The sequence below is a fragment of the Hoplias malabaricus genome, chromosome 7 (assembly GCF_029633855.1).
Source record: "Hoplias malabaricus isolate fHopMal1 chromosome 7, fHopMal1.hap1, whole genome shotgun sequence".
NCBI lineage: Eukaryota > Metazoa > Chordata > Actinopteri > Characiformes > Erythrinidae > Hoplias > Hoplias malabaricus.
In genome coordinates this window covers 31679775-31695188 of record NC_089806.1, presented here as the reverse complement: position 1 = coordinate 31695188, position 15414 = coordinate 31679775, and the positions used below count along the sequence as shown (strand labels likewise).

At 40.1% G+C, this 15414-nt stretch overlaps 1 protein-coding gene across 3 annotated transcripts in view; it reads left to right on the top strand.

Annotated features, from left to right (window-relative positions):
- The window catches only part of hivep2a (HIVEP zinc finger 2a), a 125303-nt gene that overhangs the window by 83840 nt on the left and 26049 nt on the right, over positions 1–15414 (top strand). For all 3 annotated transcript variants that reach the window (XM_066676422.1, XM_066676420.1, XM_066676423.1), the window contains one exon: positions 6555–6686. The gene's annotated coding sequence lies outside the window, so the exon portion shown is untranslated. The remainder of the gene's footprint in view (positions 1–6554; positions 6687–15414) is intronic.

The following is a 15414-nucleotide window of genomic DNA, read 5'->3' as shown; positions in this document are numbered from 1 at the left end:
ATTTCAGTCTTCTTTGTTTCTGTTAGAGATGCTGGCCCAAAATATTACCAGAAGACAGCCAGCATCATCAGGAAATCCACTTAGGCCGATTTCCCGGCTCTTGCACTGGGTAACGCGACACTGAGCGCCGGCTGTCAGAGGAACACTTGCCCGGCCGACAATAAAAAGGCCAGCCTCTGATGTCATGACCACAGCTATGTTGCGAATTCCACCCTGATGCACTCATCTGTCAGCCGTGCTCTTTCCATTAGGCCGCTTCATCAGGGGGATACATGGAAACGAGTGGAGGAGGAGAAGGAGAGAAAGAGGGTGGGAACAAGGGATGGCGGGGGTGTTATGTGCAGCTGGGGCTGAATGGAACAGAACAAATGACACTGCCGGCCAGTTTGTTTACCCTTAAGGACATGCCATGGTTTGACAGTTTTGCAGAATCTAGCATCCACTCATAACACACCTTGAGGCTCTTCACATTTGGTCTATTGGTCATTCGTATATTCACACAGTGTAAAGCTGGCTGGATTTCTTGAGTAAGGTAGTGTCACTCACACAGCTCCAGGGTCTTGGGGTTGTGGTTTCGTGGCCTGCTTTGTGTGACTGTCTGTGAGTTGTCTGTTCTCCCTGTGGTTGGTGGATTGGCTACTTAAAATGTGTGAGTCTGTCTCCCTGTGAAGGACTGGCGCCCCCTCCAGGGTGTGTTCCCACCATACACCCAGTAATTCCAGGTAGAATCCAGACCCACTGTCACCCTGAGTTGGATAAGCGGTTAACAGACAATGAATGATATGATATTGACCGTGTGTAATGCAACGTACTTTAGCAAAAAAGGTACCTTGCCCATTTCTCCATTACACTGTTCTGTGGTAACACAGATATCTTGTCAAGGCCATTTTTTATTCATACAACCTCACTGGAGATCAAAGTGCTTCCAGGTGAACTCTAATGTCCATTTCTTTTATGACATTCATGCAAACCAATATCATGCTGAGAGATGGGGTTGAGAGAATGCCATTCTCCCACCCATAGACAGCACAATCAACTTGTACTCTACTGAACACCAGGTCTTGGATGTTTGAGACATTACTGGAATTAAACCCAGTTAGTCCACTTATGAACCACCCAGTGGGTACTTCCTCAGATAACAATATGATTTTTTTTGGTGGACACCTTAATCAACTCTGTTTGAGAGCTCCATTGGAAGCCACAATCAAAACAAGCTCTACTTTCCTGCTTCTTATATCTGTGTGCTGATATATCAGTATAAGTGTATAGCTGGAGTTTACATCTGCTGTTATAAACAGAACCAGAGGATAGAGCTGAGCTGTCAACCTGGCCGGCCATCCATTCCTCAAAACTTGCTTTTCGGTTTCCTTCCATAAATTTTTAAGCCGACCCATTAAACGTAAGGTAATTGCATCGTCTCTATAGAACGCCTGGAGCCAAGAGCCTTATTAATGAGCCACAAAAATCAGTGAATTTTAGAGTATTTATTAAGATGACTTGTATTAATTATGAAGGAGGCGGAGAGTGTGAAATGAAGAATGTTAGCAGAACCATACGTGCCTGCCAGTGAGAAGCGAGACAGAAAGAGAGTCCTAGTGTGCCTGTACCAAAAGCAGCTGGAGCAGGCTCATTAAAAACCATATAAGAATCTAGTAATTCAAAATAATGTTCTGATTTTGCTGTACACCAAAATGTTACTGTGCTGTCTTTGATTGGTGATAGGGTGCAATTTACCATAATACAGACTTCATAATTTGGCATGTGGCATTTCTTGGTAGTGAATATTAATGTAAAAGTGTTATATATTTATTTTATTTATATTATTTTAATGTATTTATTTATGTTATATATTTTTTTTTTATTCCAAGCTATTTTGGGACATTGGTATCATATGCTCCCTTTATAAGGAAGAGAAAGTGCTACCTCTGAATCAAGACAATATAGAAAAATAGTTTACAATCACTATACAGACATCAGCAAAAACCACTGTACAAATTGAAGTGAAAATAATTTCTTAAATATTCTTCCCAATTATTCACATACACATTTTACCTGGGATTTCTATGGAGTTGCATACTGAGGAGTTATACTTATTTTAGAAGGTCCTGCTTTTTGCCAGGTTTGGCCAGAAAATATGTGGATGAGCAGCACTTTCTCCTCCCTCAACATTCACAGCTGAAGTGCCTTTAAGCAAGGCACCTAACCCTCATCTGCTATCCAGGTGCTGTGGCTGTATTTGTGTGTTCACCACCATGGATGAGCTCAATAAATAAAGGGGGATGACTTGGTGCAGTTTGTCGTAGGTGTGAAACTGGAGCAGGTGGTCCTGACACCTCACTGGTTGGTTGCTGTGGTTTCAGGCCTAGTGAGGCAAAGGAGGCAGAGACGGGCCAATGACAGCCGCTAGCCCTGGGGCTCTTCCTGCACTGTGATACATTTAGCTTCCTAATGCCACCACAAATGATCTCACTAACCTTCTTCTATTACTTCACATGAAATTTTCATCAGGCTGAATAATGTTGTGGAAGTAAAGCAACAGGAAGGCTTCAGCCCCATGACAAATGTTACTTTCTCTCTGACATAGTTTCTGACTACATTCAGTGGCCGAGCATGCAGTTAGCTTCAAGGCAGCATATGCATATATACACTACATGCCCCAGAGTATTTGGACACATGTCCAACTTGGAGTTTTTGAGCTTGTAAGTAGAATCGGAAAATCACACAAGCAAGGTCAATATGCTCAGCGTATTTGTCAGCTAGAGGGGTATAAAACCTTCCAGTTTTAAGCTGTGGAGCAGTTAGCCTGCAATGGCTTAATTGATAGTGTTTTTTCATTGAAAAAAAACATAAAGAATTGAGACCTGTACTTAGTCTTACTATTCCAAATTTGTGTGTACATGCCATCAGACAAACCATAAGCAGTCATGGCTGTTTACAGTCTGACAAATCTTGAAAAGCAAATAGACAAGTCTTTACCATTTCCAAGATTGTGTATGTTGCACCAGGTTGCCTTTGCTGTTCATCCATCCGATTAACTGCAGCTTCTTTGCACATTTTTTTTCAAGCCAGTATGGATTTGCTGTGAATAGGAATTTTCTGTCGTCTTTTCTCTTTTTTCATTTCAAGAAAAAGAAGGGATTAGGTTGGCCAGAATAAAAAGCTTTGTAATATTGTGTATGTAGTATTTCCAATGTCAGTGCTGTAATCCTATTCAGCTTGAGACAAAGAGGCAGAAAAGAGTGTTAGGATGTGCAATTAAAGAAGGGGACTCGACAGATGCACTCGGCACTCTGCATTCATTTTGGGCTCCCGGCATGTTAGAGTGTGGGTGTATATACATTTGCAGGGAGATTTAATATATTTATTTATTTTTTTGATGGGAGGGAGGGAGGTATGGTTGAGGGGGGAAAAAATGACTGCATTCATCCGTCATCTCTTAACATTTCAATTTCCCAGACCCATCCTGCTGTGCGTCGCGCAAGAGAGCTTTTAACAAAACATGCCACATGTCCTCAAGTATTCTGCAAGCTCGAAAAGAGCGGGCGCCCATAATTACGGGCGGTTATTTATACCGTCCATATCTCCTCATTGCTCGGCAAATGGTCCGGGCCTTTAGGAGCCACTCAGAGAGGTGTGCCAAACGATGGAGCTGCCATCCGGCAGCCTCCCTTTCCTTCAGGGATCTGGCACAGTAAGAATAGCAAAATAAATTCCTGATGCCGAGCGGAAATCGCCCACGAGACGTCAGTCATCTGAGTCACCCACCTTAAACCCCTCTCACAGAGGAACTCCTGCAGCTAAAGAGCTCACTTTGGGAATAAGTGGCATGATGTCTTTGAATTTGATTGGCAGAGCCACATTCTACAACCTTGTATAATACGCAATTTACACAAGTACACTATAAATGTTAGGAGACAACCATTATAGTTAGTGAATTTTAGTTATGGAGAAAGTTATGGAGATAAGTTTGGAAGTTCTTGGAGTGTTGTTTTTGACCCAGAATTACTAATATATAAAGGCTTCCATAAAAACTACATATTAATATGTTTAAATTCACAAATAGCGTTAGATGAGTAGGCATGAAGAAACTCGTGGCAATATAGTGCATCTAGGGCCAAATACATCTCCTGTGTTTTATTTTTTTTATATGCCAAATAATTTAAACATTTCTTTGAAAATCACGTGTCTTGGCGACTATTGACAACAGTTTATGACCCCTATTATAATTTAAGTGTTATTCATAGTCTCTTTTTCAAGCAAGTTGTTGAATTCCTGAAAAGTTTGAAGTTCATCAGTGAAGCGTACTAATGATTGATATCTGATGATGAGATCTCTAGCTTTATTAGTATATCATTCTTGTTCAAAGAAAAACAGGTATCTTGAATTTTGTTGATGATGAATTCACCAATAGAAATGCTCCAAAATTACTTGGAATAAGGTCTTTTTACAATAACTTCCACTTAAAGTTAAGAATGTTATTTTATTTCTCCTGTAAAGTTAATATTTGGATATACATTACATATACAGTACCAGTCTATTGTTGGGCACGTCTACTTAGGGAGAGTTTCCTTTGTTTTGGTGCATTTTTCTCATATCAGGAATGTACAGTACCAGTCAAAAATTTGGACGACATCTCATAAAATTGTTTTTCTTTGTTATTTTTTTATTATTTTCTACATTGTAAATGAATATGGAAAACATTAAAAAGTGTTAAACAGAATATGTTTTTTACTTTATATTATTTAAAGTACCCTCCTTTTGCTTTGATGACAGCTTTGCACACTCTTGGCATTCTCTCAACAAGCTTTATGAGGTCATCACCTGGAATGGTTTTCAGTGAAAAGCTGTGGCCTCGTCAAGAGTTAATTTGTAGAACTGCTTGCATTCTTAATATGTTTGAGACCATAACTTGTGTAGGGCTGGTACACAGTTCTATACAGTGAATAACCCAATTCCACCAATGACTAATGAGAAGATGTGTCCAAACTTTTGACTGGAACAGTACATTTTTTTCTCTCTCTCTTTTTACCCTTTGGACAGCAAGTAACAGGCTCACTGTTTTCAAACCATTTAAAATATTTCAGCAGTCAATAATCTTCACCCATCAGATCTTAAGATTTTCTCTGTAGTTTCTTCAGTGTTACATGTGAAGCTGAGGTGCGAGATTTTTCGCTCTTGATAAACCCTGTTTCCTGTGTTTACTCTAGGCGAGCGCCACCACAGATTGTGATGCAACCCCATAGAAATGCCTTGTTTTTCTGGGTTAGCTGAGCTGGCCTTGGCACGGAAGCACAGGAGCATAATGTTGTTTGTTATATCCCCAGCCTCAGGGCTCACGGAAGGCGGTAAGGGCTCCGGAAGGGTGCCTTTGCCGAGTCTGCCTCAGAGCTGCGAGAGGGGAAGGAAGAGGAGGTGTGTGTGTGTGTGTGTGTTGTGCCGTGGACGAGCCTTATGCAAAGCAGGCATCTAGAGCTCTTCACAAGTGCAAGGACCTGCCTCAGTGACTTACCTCTGTTGCTTTAGTAGTGCCTCTTGCGCAAGGATTGCGGACCTGGCCTAAGAAAAAATGCATAATGGTTAATCTTTGTATGCCTTTTGGGCTGACTAACATAGAAATGGTTTCTAGAGGCCAAACCATTTACATTGAGAACATGTTTTTTCCATCATTGTTCCACAAGCAGCCCTTATGTATGTAGTCAGTGCTACGTTGTTCAGTTCACTAGTTTATCCTATCACTGTCATTACAAATCGTAGTGTGGCTATTCTTCCATCTCTAGGTCCCTTGGCCAGGGGTTTATTCCTGTCCTGGCAGATTCTTAGTCTTTTTGGTCATTGCTGGATAGCTAGGATCGGTTTCAATGGCCCCAAGGCTTGTGACTTTTCTTATAAAATTTAATTTAATACCTGTGATATGTCAACAGTGCCTGAGGTTCGGGATGGAGTTTTTCACGAAGAGTTCAACAAATGAGAAAGGAAATATTCTGTTAGATTAACAGCCAACCTAATTATGCCTCTTGCTCTACAGTGGGCAGTGGGATTTGTGTAATTTGTCAGATGCTGTCATCTTCGGGGAAAGTGTGAAGGATTGGATGAATTCAGAGCAGAGAATGAAGAGAAGATGATGAGAATGAAAGATAGCTAATGCTATAGTATGCTTTTACTCCTAATAGTGAAGGAGTACCATCCATGATTAGCCTGTATTTACAAAGAGGTCACATTTATTTCTGTAGACGGACACATAATAACTTCCTGAAAAAAAGGGGTCCTTTGCAATTTCAAACCAGAGCAGGTCATCTCTCATCACATTCGTCTCGTATTTTCAGCAGCGTTCCTCGTTGCGGTTATGGGTTCTGCCTGAGAGCTGTTTAAGGTTCAGATTAACAGAGCCTGGTTAGTCCTCTGAGGAAGCAAACTTATTGTTTAAGCAGATGCTCAGTTCTGCTTCATTTAGGCAGTGTGAAGAGCCCTAGCGAGGCACTGAGCTTCTGCACCCAGAGCAGAAACATTAAACACTCTCTCTCTATCTCTCTCTCTCTCTCTCTTTTTCTCTTCAGTGGTCTGCATAGTCTCAGCACCCTGGCCAAGGGATCCCTCTGAACGCCTTCCTGGCCATTGTCCCTCTGCCTGACTCGCAAAGGAGGCACAGAGCCAAGCGTTTTTGACCAGGACTGAGCTGCACAAATTAGGTGAGTTTGTGGGCAGTTGTCTTCTAGTTAGGGACAGTCTAGTCATCGTGCAAGGCCAAGCTGTTTTTTTTTAGCTAAACCCAAAGGCAGCTGCACTTAGTTAAGACCAAGTTGTGATGAATCAACACAGAGCCTAGGCCATAGCTTGCATATGTGCCCTATGCCATTGTGAGTATTTATACTTGTGCATTGGTGTGTCTGCATCACTCTGCAATTACACAGCCAACACTAGGGTTGAATCGCAAGTATCTTCCTCAACCCAGTGTAGTATAAAACATATTGGTGTAGTAGGCCTACTAGTTTTATAAATCTATTTAAGGAGTAGCGTACTGAGTGGAAAACAGCTGTCTGAAGTATCTGTACTGCGGAGAAGCAGAGTTCATATTACTAGAATTCCTCGGATCAACTTGATCCATGTTTGATTGTGGACCAATGATAGTCTGAGTTGCCATGAGGCTTAGTTACATTTCTGGGGAGGTACACGTGTGGCTACGGTGTAGGGTACGGCATAGGGTTCATGTCTAAATGGCACCTTTTTTTCTTATACATACAGTACCAGTCAAATGTTTGGACACACCCACTCAGGGCAGGTTTCCTTTGTTTTGGACCATTTTCCGCATATTAAGAATGTACAGTACCAGTCAAAATTTGGACATCATCTATTGGTTCATCATTCATGGTTCTTCTTTGTTTGATTTTTTTTTTATTATTTTATTTTCAACATTGTGAATGAACATGGAAAACTATGAAGCAACACATAAGGAATTATGTAGTAAACAAAAAAATTTTAAACAAAGACAACATTAGACTATTCAAAGATTATTCAAAGTAGCCACCATTTGCTTTGATGACAGCTTTGCACACTCTTGGCGTTTTCTCAGTCAACTTCATGAGGTCCTCACCTGTAAACCGCTTGCCTTCTTAATGTGTTTGAGATCATAACTTGGGTTGTGCAGAGGTAGGGTTGGTACACACTCCTATACAGTAAATAGTCCTATTCCACCAATGACTAATAAAAAGATGTGTCCAAAAAATTTGTATGGTACTGTAAGTTACACTTAGTAGCATAAATTGGCCATTAGTCTCCAAATCATTCCAAAGAGACCAACCTGTTCAAGACTAAACCAAAATACAACATAAATACACCTGTTTTAACTAAACCATTAAAAATAAAGCTAACTGAGGGGCCTCGGTCTCACTGTGTGGGTCATTCAACACCATGTTAGGCAGTTAATTGCTAGCTTCTGTTAGGTTCTATAGTAAAATATATAGTAACTCTGGAAGTTAGTGTTCTTTTCTAATCATGCTGAGACCTCTGATGAATACCACTGGTGGACGTTTGAGAAGCTATACATCTCCAGGGTTTCAGGGTCATGTGTCTGTGAAGAGTTTGTGTTTGGTGTGTTTTCCCGGTGTCTGCATGTGTTTGCTCTGGGTGCTCTGATTTCCTCCCTGAGTAAAAAAAAAAAAAACACATTTTGTTAGGTGGATTGGCTCAGTCAAAGTGTGCACATTTTTGTGTGAGTGAGTGGTGCCTTGTCCAGGGTGTGCTCCTGCTTTTATGCAAAAATTATGCATAGGATCCAGACAAACCATTACCCTTATCAGGATGATAAAAAAATTATCAACATTATTTTGTAAGTAAACATTTATTTTGTAAGTCCCAGCTATTCTCAACTAGACAGACAGAAAGACACATTATAATATGTAACTAGATGAACTAGTTGAATAGCTCATTTAAAAAAATAAGTATTAGTTCAGCCCCAGCTCCACACCATGGCAAACATGATTGCTTGGACATGTGTGGTACAAGTACATCTCAATAAATTAGAATATCATTAAAAAGTTTATTTAATTTAGTAACTCCATTCAAAATGTGAATCTGATATATTATATAGATTCATTACAAACAAGGTGATTTATTTCAAGTGTTTGTTTCTTTTATTGTTGATGATTGACTTGCAGCAAATGAAGCCTCAAAAGTCATTATCTCACAAATTTAGAATAATCAACACAAAACACCTGCAAAGGATTCCTAAGCCTTTAAAACAGTCCCTTAGTCTGGTTCAGTAGGCTAAACAAGCATGGGGAAGACTGCTGAGTTGACAGATGTCCAGGAGGCAGTCACTGACACCCTCCTGCTGTATCCAAGCATATTATTGGAGAGTGGAAGGATAACGTGTGGTAGAAAAAGGTGCACAAGCAGCAGGGATAACCACAGCTTTGAAAGGAATGTCAAGGAAAGGCCATTAAAAAATTTGGGGGAAATTTACACATGGACATGCAACAGTCGCATTCCTTGAGTCAGGCCTCTCATGACACATAGACAACACCAGAACCATCTTACCTGGGCCAAGGAGAAAAAGGACTGGACTGTTGCTCAGTGGTCCAAAGTATTGTTTTCAATTGAAAGTAAATTTTGCATTTCATTTGGAAATCAAGGTCCCAGGGTCTGGAGGAAGAGCTGAGAGGCACACAATCCAAGCTGCTTGAATCTAGTGTGAAGTTTCCACAATCAGTGATGGTCTGGGGAGCCATGTGATCTGCTGGTTTTGGTCCATTGTGTTATGTCAAAGTGTTACTTTTCAGTAGGCCACCATTTCTGTATTTAAAAAATATATTTTTAATTGGTCTTATATTACAATTTTCTAAGATAATGCATTTTGGGTTTTTATTTATAAGCTATAATCATCAGCATTAAAAGAAATAAATAATAAAAAATAAAAAATAAAAATATATAAATAATAAAATATAGATCACTCTATTTGTATTGAACCTATATAATGAGTTACCCTTTTTGAATTGATTTACTGAAATAAATATACTCAATCTTTTTGAGTATATTCTAATTTATTGATATGTACATACATGTAATACATACATGATACATGAAGCGCACACACAATCTCTCACACACACACACACACAGGACACATGTTCCATCACCCTCACATCTGGCGAGGCCGGGAAGCAAGGCCACACGCCTCCCAGATGCAGACACAAGATAAAAGGGCATCGCTGATGATATCTGATTTACGGCTACTGATAAATCTTCTGATTAGCTTCCTCTGAATTTTTCAACCCCTTTGCTATTGGTATTGCTTAAGTGCTATATGTGTGTGTCCTTGAAAAAAAAAAAACTTTGTATTAGAAGAGTTCATAGTAACTGTTGGTAAATCATTATCTTTCTATCAAATCATTATTCACTTTTATTCAGTCTGACAAACTCTTTTTTGGAACAAGAAAACAAATGTAACGCATGTAATCTACACATCATTCATATTTAATTATCCATTATGCATAGCTTGGAAAAATCACAGTGCTTCTAACAATAAAGAATCATTCATCAATTACTCAGTTATAAAAAAGTGCCAGGAGTCACATATAATAAGCCTTGGTAAATAAGAATATGCAGAATGTTCAACTGCATAGATTTTAGAAGTTAAATGGGCTGTCTCTGTGTATTGCACACGAGACAATTTTCTTGGTTGGGATAAATAGCCAGGCCCATTGGGAGGTCCAACGTATCTTTAAACATTACTATAACCTAAGAAAAACTGAGCCAGTTTACACTGAAGTTCATGTTGTTACAGAATAATAAGCTCTGGGTTGTAATAGAGCTCTGATATCAAGCCATTCCGAGGTAAATGATGTCATGTCCTGAACCTCAGAGTCTAAGCTGTTTCTTTTTTGTATGGGAGGAAATACTTTTTTAATATTTGCTGCTATTTTGTCCTTTAAACTTTTGCAGTTGTAGCATAGATCAGAGGGCAAATTATGCTGCGTTCTATTTGAACTAAGATGGCAGAATTTCTGCGTTCCACGTAAGAAATTTCAGTTGGAATGCCTCCACAAGTCGGATTATCTATTGGGAAAGTCAACATCCTTGAGTTTAGAATCCAACATTGCTGTCTGCCATCTATTTCTACTGGATGTAAAGGGGAACCAGTGCAGGCGTGTGCTTCTGAACTGAAATCTTACAATTCTTACAGCCAACTAGCTCATGTTAGCATTCATTCATATGCAGTTGACACAGTCTAATTCAGAAACACTGCAATAAAGCAATATGTACTGAAAAGAGGCGGGTCTTAATTAAGAGAGTCAGATTCCCACAATCCTCCTTGTACTTCAAACCATTTCCTAGGCTAAAACTAGCTAATATGGATGTACTTACTTTACTAATTTACTTAGTTTAATCCAGTGTTAACATGATTATAGCATGTATGTTGTAATATTACTATGCAAGATAATCTTATAATCTTGAGGATCCAATGACACTCAGTACATGTTTGGAGCAATTTCTGGACATGCAATTTATTCTGCTAATATAAAAAAATATGTTTAGACTTATTAGTTTCTAATATGGCAATGCACTGAGAATATTATGAAGACTTCTGGGGTCTGTAAGTACTGCGCATGTTTCCACACTTACATAAAGGTTTGCTTTAGGACTGGGTCTTGCCTCCATACGAACCCACACCATCAGCTCCTCTGAAGTGTGTGCTGACAAGAACGAGGTCCACATCTTCAAAGCCAGAGCAGTTGCGAGCTCTATTTAGCCCTGTGCTCTGTGTGTAGCAGCAGCAGCTGCCAGACGGCCCTGCTCGCATTTGTTTGCCCACCAGATTTGGAGCTGTTAACCTTGGACAGTGACTAGAACCATTTATTTGGTCTGCTCCTGGAGGCCAGGCCTCTCTGGTGGCAGATGTTTCGGCTTTTCCAGCCATGACCACAGTCTCATGTGGCCTTCTTCTTTTTGCAATAGATTCTGTTTTTTGGCCAAATTGCATCGTACCAGTTTTGTTACAGTTTAGAGTTTTGTTTTGTTTCGCTTTCTTCTTTGGGGTTAATGAAATTCCGGCCATGGAAGGAGAGTGTGTGGGGGTGGAGGCTGGCGGTCAGATCGACATGTGTTAGCCCAAAGGCTAAGAACTGTGTTAAAAAGCATTTTGGAAGCATGTAGGCAGAGCTGAGACATCCTTTGGAGGCAGACTTTAGCTCCTCAGGCTGCGTGGTTAAGAGTTTACAACTGGCCACTGGTTGTAATGCTTCTGTATACTCAAATACCTCATGAAGTGGTAGGTGAGATGAAGAGAAAGATGGAGAAATAAATAAATAAAACACTAGTATATTGTCAATGAAGCATGTTGCTGTAAGTCAAAGAACCAAGGATTAAGACAATTAATCAGTGCCTCTACAGCTGCTTCCTGACGTTTCAGCAAAATGTTGTGGAAAATTTAATGAAGGTTAGCTTCTGTAATGGTTTCAAGCTTATCCGGTGGAAAATATGACAGTCTTTCCATAGACAATTAAGACCAACATGAAGCTCCCCCCCCCTTTTACCCTCTTCTCTTTTTTCATTCCTTGTCTTTCCTTTCGGTGGGCAATGCTCTGTGGTTAAACCAAGGCTAAACAGAAACATGTACAATAAACAGCAACAGCTGCACAACCCCCTAAACATATCTGACATTGTTTATTGTTTATATTGCATAATGCCCAATTGCTGGCACCTGTACGTCGGCTTAGTATTAGTCTTCATGATATGTCCAATGTCTGTTTGGAGTTTTCACCCACACCTCCTTTAATTAGTGTATTCAACCACTTTAAAGGGACACTAGGTAGTATTGTTATTATTAAAATTACAGCTTCAAAATCATTGCAATGCTTCTCTGACCTGTAATAGTGAGAATAGAGTTTTTTGCTACTCTGGGCTCAGCACTGCAGAAACTGCACTATATAATTTTGGAGGAGTGCAGGAATCCAGACCCCTTATCCTTCACCCCCAGCCTCTTGATCTTTGTTCTGTAAAAGTAAATTACACACTACTAATGTTCCTTTAAGGGGGACCCATTGTTGACAGTAGGTTTCGTCTGTGTTCAACACAGTTTGTACAATACTTAGAATGGGCATTCTGGGGCAGCTGCACGTGAGCGTAAGGTCACTGTGACAAATGCCAAGTATCAACTAGTAGGCTATAAAGTCCCCTTCTGTTGGACTAATGGATTATGGAACTTCATTCTCTGGAATTATGGTGTGCAATCCAATATTTTTGGGATGAGAAAATTGTGCTTATGATTTAAAGGAGGAAAAAAAAAAAAACACTAATCATCTAAAATGAGGCCCTGCATGAATGTTTATCAATGCAATGCAATCTTCATAGTAATGTTGCAATAAAGGTTTCTCCATAGAGGTAGCTACTGCTCAGTTTCCACTTATGTTGCTTGCTATCTGGTTGCTCTAGTGGCCTTGAGTGTTAGGAAATGGAGTAGCATGGTATTTTTTTGCTACCTGTGTGGCCACTTGTTGATTGGGAATAGTATCTGAGGCTGGGGACTAAGTGTAGACTGCTAGAGAGTAAGTATGACCTAACACTAAAGCCCTCAAGACACAGGATTTTCTTAGTCTGTGCTGCTCTCTATGATAGGCAGAAACAGAGAGAGAGATAAACACAGAAATGATAATAGTATCACTCAAAGTATCACTAGCTTGAGTATGCAAATGGGATAGTTCCCTGTGCTTTAATACTGTAAGCTCTGCTGGTATTTAAGGACTTGACATTACCTGAGCTGCATGTTTGCTGAGGCTGCAGCCAATGCCCTATCTAATACCTGATTGCATGGTTGTGTTCCATTTTAGCTTGTGATTTTAATTATGGTCACGTTGGAGTTTAGCTTGTGATGGAAGGTGAGAGATGGGGTCATGTTGACATTATTTACAGCAATCACAAATAAAGTATTAACTTCTTAAATTTTGTAAACCTATTTTATGTTTATTTTATTTTATTGAAAACAAGACATGAACTAAAAAACTTTAAACATTTGAAGAATGAAACTATGAGAAAATGTTTTGCGCTATTAATCAGTGAAAAAACCTAAACAAAATTGGGAAAGACTGATAATGACATGTTCACAAGGAAATATAAACAGAAAAATGCTGTGTCTGTTTGCTTCTTTTAAGGGGAATTAGAGCAGCTGGCCAGAATAGTGAAGACAATTCCACTCCCAAAGAATCGATTCTTTGAGCGTTACTCATATCTACTTTTGGCCAATGATGCATAGAAACTCTTGGGGTCAACTCTGCCTCAGTTTGCAAGTGCTAACATAATTAGTAAAGTTAAGTATATGATTATTAGTAAAAAATATTGCATCTAAAATAGTAAAACCTTTAAAAATACACGATAAACATACACTAAATTATGCTTTTCTTTAGTAAAAGGACTACATTGAGATTCCCCCTAGCCTCATCCCAGATGTTTGTTAACTGCCATTAACCAAATTGGCAGTCAGTGATCTCCTCCTTGCATGTTAAATGATTCAGTCATGTCCATCTTGCTTCATATGTTGAGGAGGAAGCACAAAATACCTCTCATTCTAGCCTCTTACCATTATGCACTGGAGGGGACAGTCCTGATGAAGGCCACAACTCTAAACTTTCAATTTGTGCATAAATACATAAAAAATTATGATTTGAATTGTAAAAAATATGTCTGTTGTGTAACATTGTGTTATTTGTTGACTTCTAACTGATCATATAAAAGTAAAGAAATACAGGATGTGAAGTGTAATTAATTATAATTGGGTGGCACGGTGGCTTAGTGGTTAGCACGTTCGCCTCCCAGCGCTGGGATCTTGGGTTCAAGTCCCATCTGGGTGGAGTTTCCATGTTCTCCCCGTGTCTGCGTGGGTTTCCTCCGGGGGCTCCGGTTTCCTCCCACAGTCCAAAAACATGGAGGGTAGGTGAATTGGCTTCTGTCTAATAACTGTCCTGGTGTGTGAGTGAATGAGTGTGTATGTGTGAGTGAATGTGTGTGCGCCCAGATATGGATTGGCACTCTGTCCTGGGTGAAATCCTAGTGCCCGATGCAGTCCTCCAGGTGGACGGTCGTTCCTGGTGGAGAGTACGCTGTGCGCGTTTGGCTGCCGCTTCTCGCCAGTGTGTGGATTGAATGTTCTGAGCAGTGTGGATTGTAAAGCGTCCTTGGGTGTCTAGAAAGGCGCTATATAAGTGTAACGATAATAATAATAATAATAATAATATAGTTGTAATCACGAAATTAGCCATGCCATTTTTTTGTATTATTTTTTAATAACCCAGTAAAGCAACTACTAATAACCTTTGACGCTCTGTTAGCTAAGGGATGAAGTGTGATTTTGCATATTCAAATATATTTCACAAACCTTTCTCCTTCTCCTTTCCATAAGTGTATTTAGGACCGTACGAAGGCGAATGCCCATCATTTGAGTTATTTGAGTTAATAGGAGGCTGCCTGATGGTGGCTTTTTTTCCCCCAATGCATTCACTCGCTCCCTCCTGCCTCCTTGGAGTGGCTGGCATTGCAGCTGCTGGATAATTGCGTATTCGACCAAATGTCTTGAAGGACTGCGCTGTGCTTGGGATCCGGCTGTGGAGCGGCCCACTCTGGACGCGTTGTGTAACCACGTCTAACTGCAACCCCCCCCCCACACCCTTCCTTTCATAACGCAATTCATAAGCACCATAACCCTGCCTGGTATTCATGCCTTCTCCTCCCACACAGGAACTGTCACCCACGCTCCTCACCCCGTCTCGAGATGGCTGTGGATGCTTCCCACGCGCACTCTCTCTCCAGCACTTGTACACACTTGTTCAGACACACACATACATACATAGACACACAAACGCACACACAAACTCGCTCTCACATTCAAGCTCTGTCCGTGGTGTTAAAAATACCTCTCTTCTTATTTAA